This window comes from Euprymna scolopes, chromosome 32 (assembly GCF_053919585.1).
Source record: "Euprymna scolopes isolate OS-2025 chromosome 32, ASM5391958v1, whole genome shotgun sequence".
Classification (NCBI taxonomy): Eukaryota; Metazoa; Mollusca; class Cephalopoda; order Sepiida; family Sepiolidae; genus Euprymna; species Euprymna scolopes.
The window spans coordinates 36184657-36196580 of record NC_136513.1 but is presented as its reverse complement, the minus strand read 5'-3'; positions in this window follow the sequence as shown (position 1 = coordinate 36196580).

Sequence of the window (11924 nt, the reverse complement as noted above, 5' to 3'; positions counted from 1 at the left end):
ATTGGTAAAAATTCACCCTTAAATTTTAGTTTATTTCCAGACACACTTCTGGCAATTTTTTTTTGTATTTTGTAACTTTGGAAACCCAATTTTCTTCCAAGTTACTTCGTCAATTATACTTATGTCGCTTCCCGTATCTAGAAGACAGTTCACATTACAGCCATTAATTTTAATTTTAATATATTTTCTTTTATCACACCTAGACTCATTTTTAGAACCAATGGTCTTTATTTCTGCTTTTCGGTATTTTCCTTTCCTGCATACCGTTGATTTATGGCCTTTTTTATTACATTTGTCACATATTTTGTATTTAAAGTAACAATCTTTAGTGAAGTGGGTTTTCCCCCCACATGTCTTACAGGATTTTTCGTGTGCACATTTCATCACCCTTTCCATTTTTTTTTCTTCAAAATTTTTTCCTTCGATGCTTGTATTGTCCTGCTTTAAATTTAGCAGTTTCTGACACTCTTCCGTAACTTTTTGTAACATTATTTCTGTGTCTTGGTTCATAATGGATAATATCCTTGAACGAATATCCTTATCTTTAGAGGCTGTTAAACCTTGTACAAAGATTAGACTTTTAAACATATCCTCTTTCAGGTCTTTTAATTTAAAGGATTCACAATGAGCATTCACTTTCCCTGCATAAGTAATAAAATCTTCGTCCTCCTGCTTCGTGATATTTAAACATTTATAACGTGTATAGAATAGACTATCTCGTTCACTGAAAATGTTTGACAATATTTTTATTGTTTCACTAAAAGAAATCTCTTCAGGTTTCTTTGGCAGGATAAAATTCGTATACTTTGTATTTTCCTGAGATCCAAGTTTTTGAAGAAGAAGGATAATCTTCTCTTCGTCTGTCCAAGACTGACATCTCTTAGCAAAAATATTTTCGTATCTCCGAAAATATGCCGGAAAAGTTAACCCATTTGTCGACTCGTATACAAATTCGGATAAAGAATTTGCTATTCCTTCAGGAGTGAAACGACAGTCTTTCTGCTGCGTTAAAATACTCTGTAGTATTTCGCTTTGCTTCAACTGCTGCTTCTGAAGTAATTCCATTTGTTTTTGTTGAGCAAACAATGCTGATTGCATAGTTCTAGTGAATTCCGCTAATTGCTCCATGTTAAAAAAAAAAATTTTTTTTCCACAAAACCACACAATTAAACAAAAGATTAACTCATATGTCCTATAAATTCAATGAATTAAAAGCACAATGTCCTTCCGAAGAGAAGAAAGAAAAAAAAAAAAAACAAACACTTCCAGCCGAATAAAACTTGAAATGGACACTCCTTTTTTTTTTTTAAATATTCTTTTAAAAAAAAAATGTTCGTTTCAAAATGTCAATTTCTTTTCTTTTTTTTTTTAGGAACGTAACCGACTGAAACACTTACTTTTTAAATGTTGGCTCTGTCGAAGTTTTTCTTTTTTCTTCTTCTTTGGATTTCTTTTGTTTTATGCTCGTTAATCTTCTTGTGTGCTTATTCCTTCGCTTTGTTTTTTAGTGAGTTTCGTTCGAATTCTTCGTCGCCAGTTGTTATATCGTAGATTATTATGAATAACAAGTCATTACTGGGGTTGTACAGAAAGGGTTTATTTAGGTAAAAAGGTACACACATTTCTAAGCGTTCATTGACCGCTTAGTACTAAATTCTGTCTCCCCCGTGAGGAGAGTTTGCTTGTCTTTTTATAGACGTAACAGTTCATTCATTTGAGGGGTGTTGGATCAGTCCATTATATAAAAGCACGTCAAAACTTCAAAAATAGTGTTGTTTAACCTATAAATGTATATTTGCGCATACGTTAAAAATCACTTTAAAGTCGACTTACACCTTCCAAATTCCATTTTTTTTACAATTTTGACCTCTTAGCAGCTATTTTTACCGACTAAAAACCAAATCGAATTTCTTTTCACAGGTCCAAATCTCCTATATATCAAGTTTCAAGCCTGTAGATCAAGCATTGACAAAATAATTTTGTAGAGAGCGTTCCTTACACTAACAGACAGACAGATATATATCTATATATTTATGTACGGGGTGGAACGATACAGTTGTCGCTCTCAAAAAAGACAACACTGCAGCTGTATTTAAAAACTTTTATTGAAAAAATCAATTCAGGTAACTTTATTATATAGTAGAGCTGACACCTATTCAATGTAGTCGCCTTCAGCCTCAGTTACCACCTCGATACAGGTCCGGAACTGGGAGCATGTCTTTTCCACAAGTGCCAGCCTGAGCTCGGCGAACACTCGGCGGATGACGGCGATCAGGCAAGCTTTGGTGTTGTGAGAGGTCATGTTGGTGATGTTCTCGACGTATGACAAAACGAAGTAGTCCAGCGGGTTCATGTCGGGAGAGGAGGGGGCCAGTGAGAGAAGGGTACAAAGTCGTAGCACTCCCTCTGAAGTCAAGCCTGGGTCTTTTTGGACTTGTGGGCCTGCGCAGAGTCCACACTATACATATGTATATATGTGTGTGTATATATGCATGTGTATATATGTATGTGTATATATGTGTGTTATTGTAAGCAGAACAAAGCTTTATAAGACTTGTCGTGTTTTCATTACAATAGAAACAGCGATCGTCAGGCAATTGAATAAAGACATTCATTAAATTGTATAAGGTCTAGAGCAGCGTGGAACCTTCAGCAGCAAATTTAATCTATTTTATTTGGAGGTTGATTCATGATCTCCCAAAATAAAATGCCGTTGAAGCAGTTCTTCAAGATGGCTAAATACGTTTCGACAGCCCTTCGTATTGTTCAAACAACAGACCGTTAATAATTTGTGTCGCTTCGAATATAGCCCACCATAAATAAAAGTGAGAGAAACAGTAACAGAGCGAGAGAGAGAGAGAGAGAGAGAGAGAGAGAGAGAGAGAGAGAGAGAGAGAGAGAGAGATGGAGCGGGAGGAGGGACGATGGTATAATAATGCAGATAGATATGGAGAAAGAAAAGGATAGCGATATAGTAAGACAAAGAATAACGCGAGAAAGAAAAGAGAAAAGAAGGAGTAGGCGAAAAAGGCACGGGATGGGAGGAAGAGAAATAGAATAAAGGATGTTAAGTAGGAGATAATGGATATGAAAATGGAAACAAAGAGAGGGGATGAAAAGAGAGAGATATGAGCAGAGAGAGAGAGAGAGAGAGAGAGAGAGAGAGAGAGCGAACTATTAGGCAATGTCAGAAGTAGATGTGGAAAAGAAAGTGAGAGGAATATACCAAGACAAAGGATAACCGTATATATATATATATATATATATATATATATATATATATATATATATATATATATATATATATATATATACAGGCGGCAAAAAGAAAGTCTGCACTTGTAATTTTTTCAAAAACTGCAAATTTAAGCTAAATTTAATGTAACTGTTTAAACAAACTATACCTAATTTGATTCATCTTTTATTCTTCTATAATTTTACCTGTTAATATTTGACTTTTAATTGAAATATTCTGTATATATATATATATATATATATATATATATATATATATATAAATGTAAATTTGGTTCGTTAGAAGTGAATAAAACCATATTTCTACGTTACCAATTTATTTAAAATTTTCAGACAACCCATCTTTAGAGTCGAGGTATGTTTTTATGTTATTAAAATAATTTACCTCGCGAATTATTAAAATATTAAATAAAATAAATATATTTTCGTAAGCCTTTACTGCGAATCTGTTCTGTTGATAAAACTGAACTTACTGAACTTCCGGTTCGATTCATGTCACAGCCACGAATTGACGAGAGATTTCATTTTCTGTTAACTCGATAAGTAAAAAAAAAAAACAACAAAAAAACATAATTCATTTGTTTATCTTCCAAATTTTTTAATTTACACATTTTTTCTTTATTATATAAGGCAAAAAAAAAAGTTTGTCGCTTGCTTTTTGAGTTTTTTTTTTGTTTTTCGATATAATATTGGTTGGTAAATACAGTTTTTTTTTGTCCGCGCTGTTTTTTAAATCGTATTTGCAGGTTTAATTACAGTTTTATTATGTTTTTTTTTATTCAATTGTAAGGTTAAAATACACCCTCCCCTCCCCATGTTAAGAATGGCTTTTTAAATATTAACGTTATTATTACAACACGGATCACTCTCTGCATGAGTACTGTACTTTAACCTAACAATTTAATAAACAAAACATGGTACTTATGCAGAGAAGGAACCATAATAATAATAATAATAGAATAATAACGTTATTTAGAAAGCCATTCTTAACATGGGGAGGACGTTTTGTTACTATTCTATACTTTCACCTAACAATTTAATAAACAAAAGATGGTACTTATGCAGAGAAGATACCGTGCTGAAATAACTATATTAAGAAAGCCATTCTTAACATGGGAAAAGGAGAGTGTTCTGTAACTATTTTATATTTTCACCTAACAGTTTAATAAACAAAAGATAGTACTTATGCAGAGAAGGTACCGTGCTGAAATAATACGGTTATTTAGAAAGCTATTCTTAACATGGGGAGGGAGTTTTGCATCTATTCTAAAATATGAATGCTTTTTCTTTATTAAAGAAATTGGGTACTCGTGCACTTATTGATCCGTGCTGAAATAATAACGTTATTATTTAAAAAGCCATTCTTAACATGGGGAGAAGAGGGTGTTTTGTAACTATTCTGGACTTTCACCTAACAATTTAATAAACAAAAATTAAACTTAAGCAGACAAGGAACAGTACAGAAACATTAACATTATTTAGAATACAATTGAATATAAAAAAAAACTTTAATTAAACTTGGAAATACGATTTAAAAAATAGTACGGATCGGTAAGTGCATTAGCACCATAAATTTGTCTAATTCTTAATTTCTTATGTTATTGGAAAAAAAAAAAAAGGTAAATATGAGGAATTACTCCACCCTCGAAAATTCCTTTAGAATTACTACTCCTATAGGTTTTCGGGGTCGCTAAAAACGAAAACACCTTTATAATTAAGGCAAACGAGTAGTTTCCAAGATATGAAGAAATGTTAGTTTAAAAAAGTGAAGGATCACTTTTCCATAATAATTTAACGTAAAATGATCACCCACTTTGTGGCCACGATTTTTGGGGTGGGGGCTTTCTTTCTACCCTTGGAAAATCCTTTAAAATTACCTGCTTAAATTGGTTGGAGGGGTGGGGGTCGGCCGCCAAAACACCCCCCCCACACAGAAAAATGCCCCTCTCTCAGGTGGCCAGAAAGTGGGTGCTCATTCTAAGTTAAATTTAAATTGAAAAGTGATCACCCACTTTTTGAAAAAGTAATTTCTTCATATCATGAAAACTTTCTTTTTGCGACGGAAACGGTTTGCAGATTCGTTTTTAGTACACTGAAATCTACAATAAAATATTTCGTGATATACGAACATGAGACGGGCCTTAAAGTAAAATAATACCGGATTTTGGGGGCAGATTTGCCATTTAGTTGTATAATATCCTCAAACCAGGTAATCACTAAAAGGGACTCTTAAAAGTCGTTACCTGTATCGATCAAAATTTAAAACCACTGATTATATGTCAGCCTACATCACAGTAATATATATTGAGTGAGTTCCTAACAGTATTTTGTATAGTTTTTTAGTTTAAACTCATTTTCCCAAAATTTCCCCAAACTTAACGTGTTCGATACAGTCTGCCGCCATTTGTATTTTTCAAATATACCGATAAACACTGCATGTTTTTGAACTGATTGAACATTATACATTACATAAAAACACTACAATCTTATCCAGTTAGGTAGAACATTTACTTTTCTTGCCTTTTGATAACATTTATTTGTTATATATTCATTTTTTGACAACTTCTTTGTATCTGTTAATACAAACCCTTTTTATTTAATGTAACGTTTAGTCAGCTCGAAAAACAGTGTTTATCGGTGTATTTGAAAGATGCAAATGGTGGCGGACACTGTTGATTACTTTAAGTTTGAGAAAGTGAGTTAAAACTAAAAAACTATACAAAATACTGTCACAAACCCACCGATTATGTCAGCCTATGTTATGGTAACGTATTCGGTGGGTTTTTGACACTGTATTGTATAGTATTTAGTTTTCAACGTCATTTCCCAAACTTAACGTATTCAACAGTCTGCAACCATTTCTGTTTTTCCAGCCGATTAAACATTTTACCTTACATAAAAACACTAAACAATTATCCAGTTAGGTAGAAATGTAACTTACCTTACCTTTGCTTTCATTTGTTTTTGGACAACTTTTTCGAATCTGTGTATAGTACCCCCCCATCACTCAAATATTAATTACTAACTCACATTTTTGTATACAGAAAAAAAAACATTTAGCGTTTCAACGTTAGCTTTATCCACTGATTGTTGGTCGAGCCCAAGCAATGATTGACGGTAATCCTGAGGATCAGGATCCAATTCTGCAAGAGTACCATTTTTTTTCATTTTTTTTCTTTTTTTATTTTAGAGTGGATTGCTGTACTAAGAATATAAGAAACATGCATTTTCTCTTTTTATTAGAATTTTCCATTACACCAAATTTAGCCACAGCAACGCATGGCAGGGTACAGCTAGTATATATATATATATATATATATATATATATATATATATATATATATATATATATTTATATATATATATATATATATTTATATATATAGTAAGTGAAAATATATATTGCAAATTAGCTATACAGAATATTCTGCGTTTTATTCTCGTGAGTCCTATGCATAAGCAGGGCATAAGCCTGACGAATTCTCACGAGAATAAAACGCGGAATATTCTGTGTATCTTAATTGCCATATATATATTTTCATACCTTACTACCTTGCTCTACCTATGTATCGGGCACTGTTGAAATAAATACTGCAAAATTTACGCATAAAATTATATCTTCGTATATTAATTTATGTCATTAAAGGAAGTAATCATATATTTATACGAGCAAAAATACTCGTCGTTGACTGGGTTCAAAACAGCCTACAGAAAATCGACTATGATTTATGAAAGTATGATAGGTTATGGAAAGGAAGGGTTGTAAAGAGATAGCTTCGAATTTGGGGATATCAAAACCAAAGCAAAATATGATGAAATAAAAAATAAAATAGATAAATCCCATAATTTATTATTCAATACCTGTTCACACTGAAACACTTGTCACAATATTCTGTGGATCTATATTGAAAAACCTTGTTAAACTTTGTGACATATTTCCATTCTATGGAGGTCAGGCGTGAACGAACACCCCATAATTTTATTATACCATATTTCTTCAAACTGAAACATAATTATCAAAGTATACTTACGCAGATAGATATGAAAAGTCTTTATTAAAGTGTGTGCCTATTTTCATTTTTATGGAGGCCAGGCGGGAACGCAGACCCCACAATTTTATTATTCCATCCCTATTTAAGTTAAAAAATACTTATTAAAGTATTCTTATGTACACCTATATCAAAAACACTTGTAAACGTTTTTTTTAATTTTAATTTTTTATTTCCATACTTTGTGGACCAGGCGCGAACGCAGCCCCCACAATTTAAATGAACCACCGTTCTGCCAGATCAAACATACCCATTCCTGTGTCTCGATACATATTCTATCATTATATGTAATCAGTTTTTTAAAATAGACAACCATATAGGAGCCTATTCGTGACCAGACACACACACACACACATTCATATATATATATATATATATATATATATATATATATATATATATATATATATATATATGTGTGTGTGTGTGTGTGTGTGTGTGAGTGTATATATATATATATATATATATATAAATGGAAATTCTGTCTTAATTTATGTAGAATTATAACAAAATATATTTTTGGGAAAAGAATACATATAATTATTAAAAATTTTTCCTTAACCCATCGATTTTCAATGAATGGCTCATCTCATCGGAAGAAATGTCATTAGACAAAATAGATGTGGTTAATTTATAAATGTTACTTATTAGCACATAAATGGAAAATTAAAATTGAAATGATGGTGCGAAAAAAAGAATACTCGAAGTTTAAGAATGAACAGATATAAAATAAAATAGTTAGCATTCCAGAACGAACTATGGGGTTTTAATAGCATATTCCAGACTGGAAAGTAAAATTCAAGTCAGATATATTTTGTAACTCATTAATTTCAATGTGGTAGAATCCTTATATAATTAAAGCGAGTATAAATATTAATATTTAAATGACAATACTAACCAGATAAAAAAAGCTTAATATTCGAAATAGAGCAACGATGTAAGAAATTGAATTCAAACTCTGTTAATTAAAATTTACAACGAATTTATTATTCGACAATAAATGCAAATTTCAAACTTCAAAATGTTCCGTATTTCATTCGAAGAATGGCTCATATCCCCAGAAAAAAAAGTAGTTAACAAAGTAGTTAGTATTCCTTGTCGAAAAAATACATTTGTTGTAAATTTTAAATTTTCAAAGTTTAAATTCCACTTCTTAATCGGGTTTAGGCATTTGGATGATATTAAAACAGCGTTAATTCACCACCCGCACTGCAGCAGCCGAATAGCGTAATGGTAAGAAGCCTTGACTGTCGTTTGGGCGTTCGGGTTTCGATCCTGGTTTGAGATAGTTGCCTGTCTAGCTGCACTGATAGGTGTGATACAGCGAAACTACTGCATGTGGATGACTATATGTATTTAATATATATATGCATATATATTAACAATAATTATTATAATAATTATTGTTAATATATATATATGCATATATATTAAATACATATAGTCATATAATAATTATTGTTAATATATATAGATGCATATATATTAACAATAATTATTATAATAATTATGTTTGCCCGTTTAAATTAATTAAGTCGGTCACTCGAGTCCACGTGGGCAGATCGTGATGTTAAAATCACATGATCACTCTCGGCCTTGAATGATACTTATGATTTATATAAATGTGAACCAATTCTCGTTGGCTGAGTGGTTTGTTCCTTGTTGATAGAGTCAGAGATGTCTTCGTGGTCGTGTTCCTGTATCTGTGTCTGTAAATATATATAACAATAATTATATATTTATTATTATTATATATAATTATATATATATATACAGAGAGAGAAAGAGAGAGAAAGAGAGAGAGAGAAAGAGAAAGAGAGAGAGAGACAAATAATAATTGAGGGGATGAAAGAACACAAGAGGTTAAGAGACAAAGAGTAAAAGAGAGATGCCATAAGAAAGAAAAGAAAAAAAAGGAAAAGCTGTCAAAGAAAAAGAGCGAGAGATAGTAAACTAAAAGAGAAAGAGCGAGGATCTAGAGAGACAATTTTCCAAATTATAATGATCTCGGTCAGCTTATTCGCGAGGTTTTGTTCTGTGGGATGTAGAGCCGATGGTCTTCGCCTACCTCCATCTTTGAACCCCACTGGATGTTGCGGGTCAACCAACTCTATCGTTTCCTACGGCATAAAGTCGCCCGGAGCTCTGGCAAAAAGCTCGCAGCAAAAAGCCGCGAGGCATAGAGAGTTCTTAATTTCTGGAATATGACGTTGAAATTGTAAATCTTCGAGGGATCCGATAAAAGGAGCAATGGCGACGTGGGTTGGAAGTCCAGCCTGCCGGGATACTCAACACGGAATGACGGTGCCGTTCCTTCCCTACGAATAGACACACGAATATACGACGTGTTTAAACAGGTTAATCAAATTTGAACTTCGTAGAACTTTACGAAAGTGGTCACAGATCATCATGATCATGATCATGATCATCATTTTTCTTTTTCATCATCATCATCATCATTTTTCTTTTTCATCATCATCACGATTATTTTTTATTTTGTCATCACCATTTTATTTTATCATCATCATCATCATTTCGTTTTTAATCATCATCATCATCATCATCATCATCATCATCATCATCATCATCATTCTCATGGTCTTGATGATTACCACGATCATTTTTATTTTTCATCATGCATCATCATTATTTTATATTTATCCATCATCATGATGATGAACATCATCATTATTTTATATTTATCCATCATGCTCATTTGATATTTATTCATCATCATCACCATCATCAATATCTGCATCATCATTTTTATATTTATTCATCATTATCATTTTATATTTCATTATCTTCATCATCAACATCGTGCTTTTCTCCTATTAAGTGATTTCGTATTTTCTTTACTTATATCTTATACTAGCTGTTCCGTCTCTCTCTTTCGTATATGTATATACATATATGTGTGTGTGTATGTGTGTATGATTTAAAACGACGGACTTTTCTTTTTTCGTTATTTTCTGTTCGACTTGATAATCAAGTTTCCAGGTCTCCAATGGTAATACATAGCATATGCATTCAAGAGTTCTCTTCTTTAGCTATCTGGAACCCTTTCTATTTTCCCAGTCGTCTTCAGGAATCGGTTGGAACACGTGACCTTGGAAGACCTCTGTGCAGACTATCACAAGATCATCTTCAAATGTAATGTCATCATAAATAAGTATTTAATTTTTGTCCAATCACCTCATCATTTTCAAACTATTCTTCATCATTCAGCTATTATCTTCGAATTGTTTTTAACCTCCACAAGCGATAAAAAATAAAAATGCTGATGATGATAAAGAAAAAGAATGATGATGTCATGATGATGATGATGATGATGATGAAAAAAGAAAAATGATGATGATGATGGCTATAAAAGTGATGATGATTAATAAATTAAAATATGATGTTGATGATGATGTTGTAATTGGTCCTTGGTCAACATAGGGGAAATCCTTCATACTGAGACAATTACTATTTATTTGGACACTGCCAGAGTGACCCCTTTTTTGGTGGAGCTGGTTTGGACACTGCCAGAGCTTTTGGGGGAGATGGTTTTCCCCCACATAAAAAAAGACCTTGTGTCTAATTTGCTTTCGTGGGAGGTTTAAAAGCAACGCCATTTCTGCTTTTGTTTTTTGATTGACTACGTTAAATTTGAACGCTTTAGACTTCCGGTCGCGTCATAAAGTAGCGGTAAGATGTCAGATTTTCTTTCACTTTCTTTTCCGCCTTCGCATCACGGGTTCGAGCCTGCCTGTCTACTACCACTTTTTTTTTTGCTCAACACTCATCGCCAAATACCCGGGCAATGCCGGGTACCCATGCTAGCATCTTCTAAATGACTTTTAAGGAATTTCCTTATATACAAGATACAGATAAATGGCAGTTTATCATCTGAGATGAGTGTATTGGTCAAATTTTCTACTCTATAGATATAATGAACAATTATTTGCAGTCACTCATAGATCTAACATCGTCGTTTTAGTCTTAACAGAAGTAAGTCATCATTCTCTCTCTCTGTTCTGCTCCCTGCTCCTTGGAAAAGTCTGCCAAATGATAGCCATCATGATGCCTGCCATATCCATGTTTAAAGTCGCTATATTTGACGGATAGTTGTATTTCTCATGACGAAGATAGCTATTTTTTAATTACATTTTCAACCCAAACAAGGCACGTTGCCACTTTGATGTAGGGGGATACTACCAGGGACCTAAGTTGCAGGGGTACTGTGTAGGGAGTTTAGTGGCAAGATGTCTGTTCACATTACACTTGAACTTCTGCATGTCAGTGCAGTTGAGAAAGCAGGAAACCGGAAGGGAGTTCCAAAGTCTTGCAGTTCTGGGGAAGAAGCTATTAGAGTAAAAGTCTTTCTTAAATCTAGGGATCTCAACTGTATAGGGGTGGGATTCACTGCTTGTCGGGTTTGTCGGGGGTATTTTCGTCGAGGGGGTACAAGTGCTTGTAGTTCGTCAGAGCATCCACCATTAAAATACTTGTAAAACAGGCAGAAGGATGCAACGTTTCGTCGGTGGGACAGGGGATGAAGTTTAAATGACAGTTCGGGACCTATTAGGTTGGCGACTCTCTTTTGAACCCTGTCCAGGAGCGAGAGACTAGTAGCAG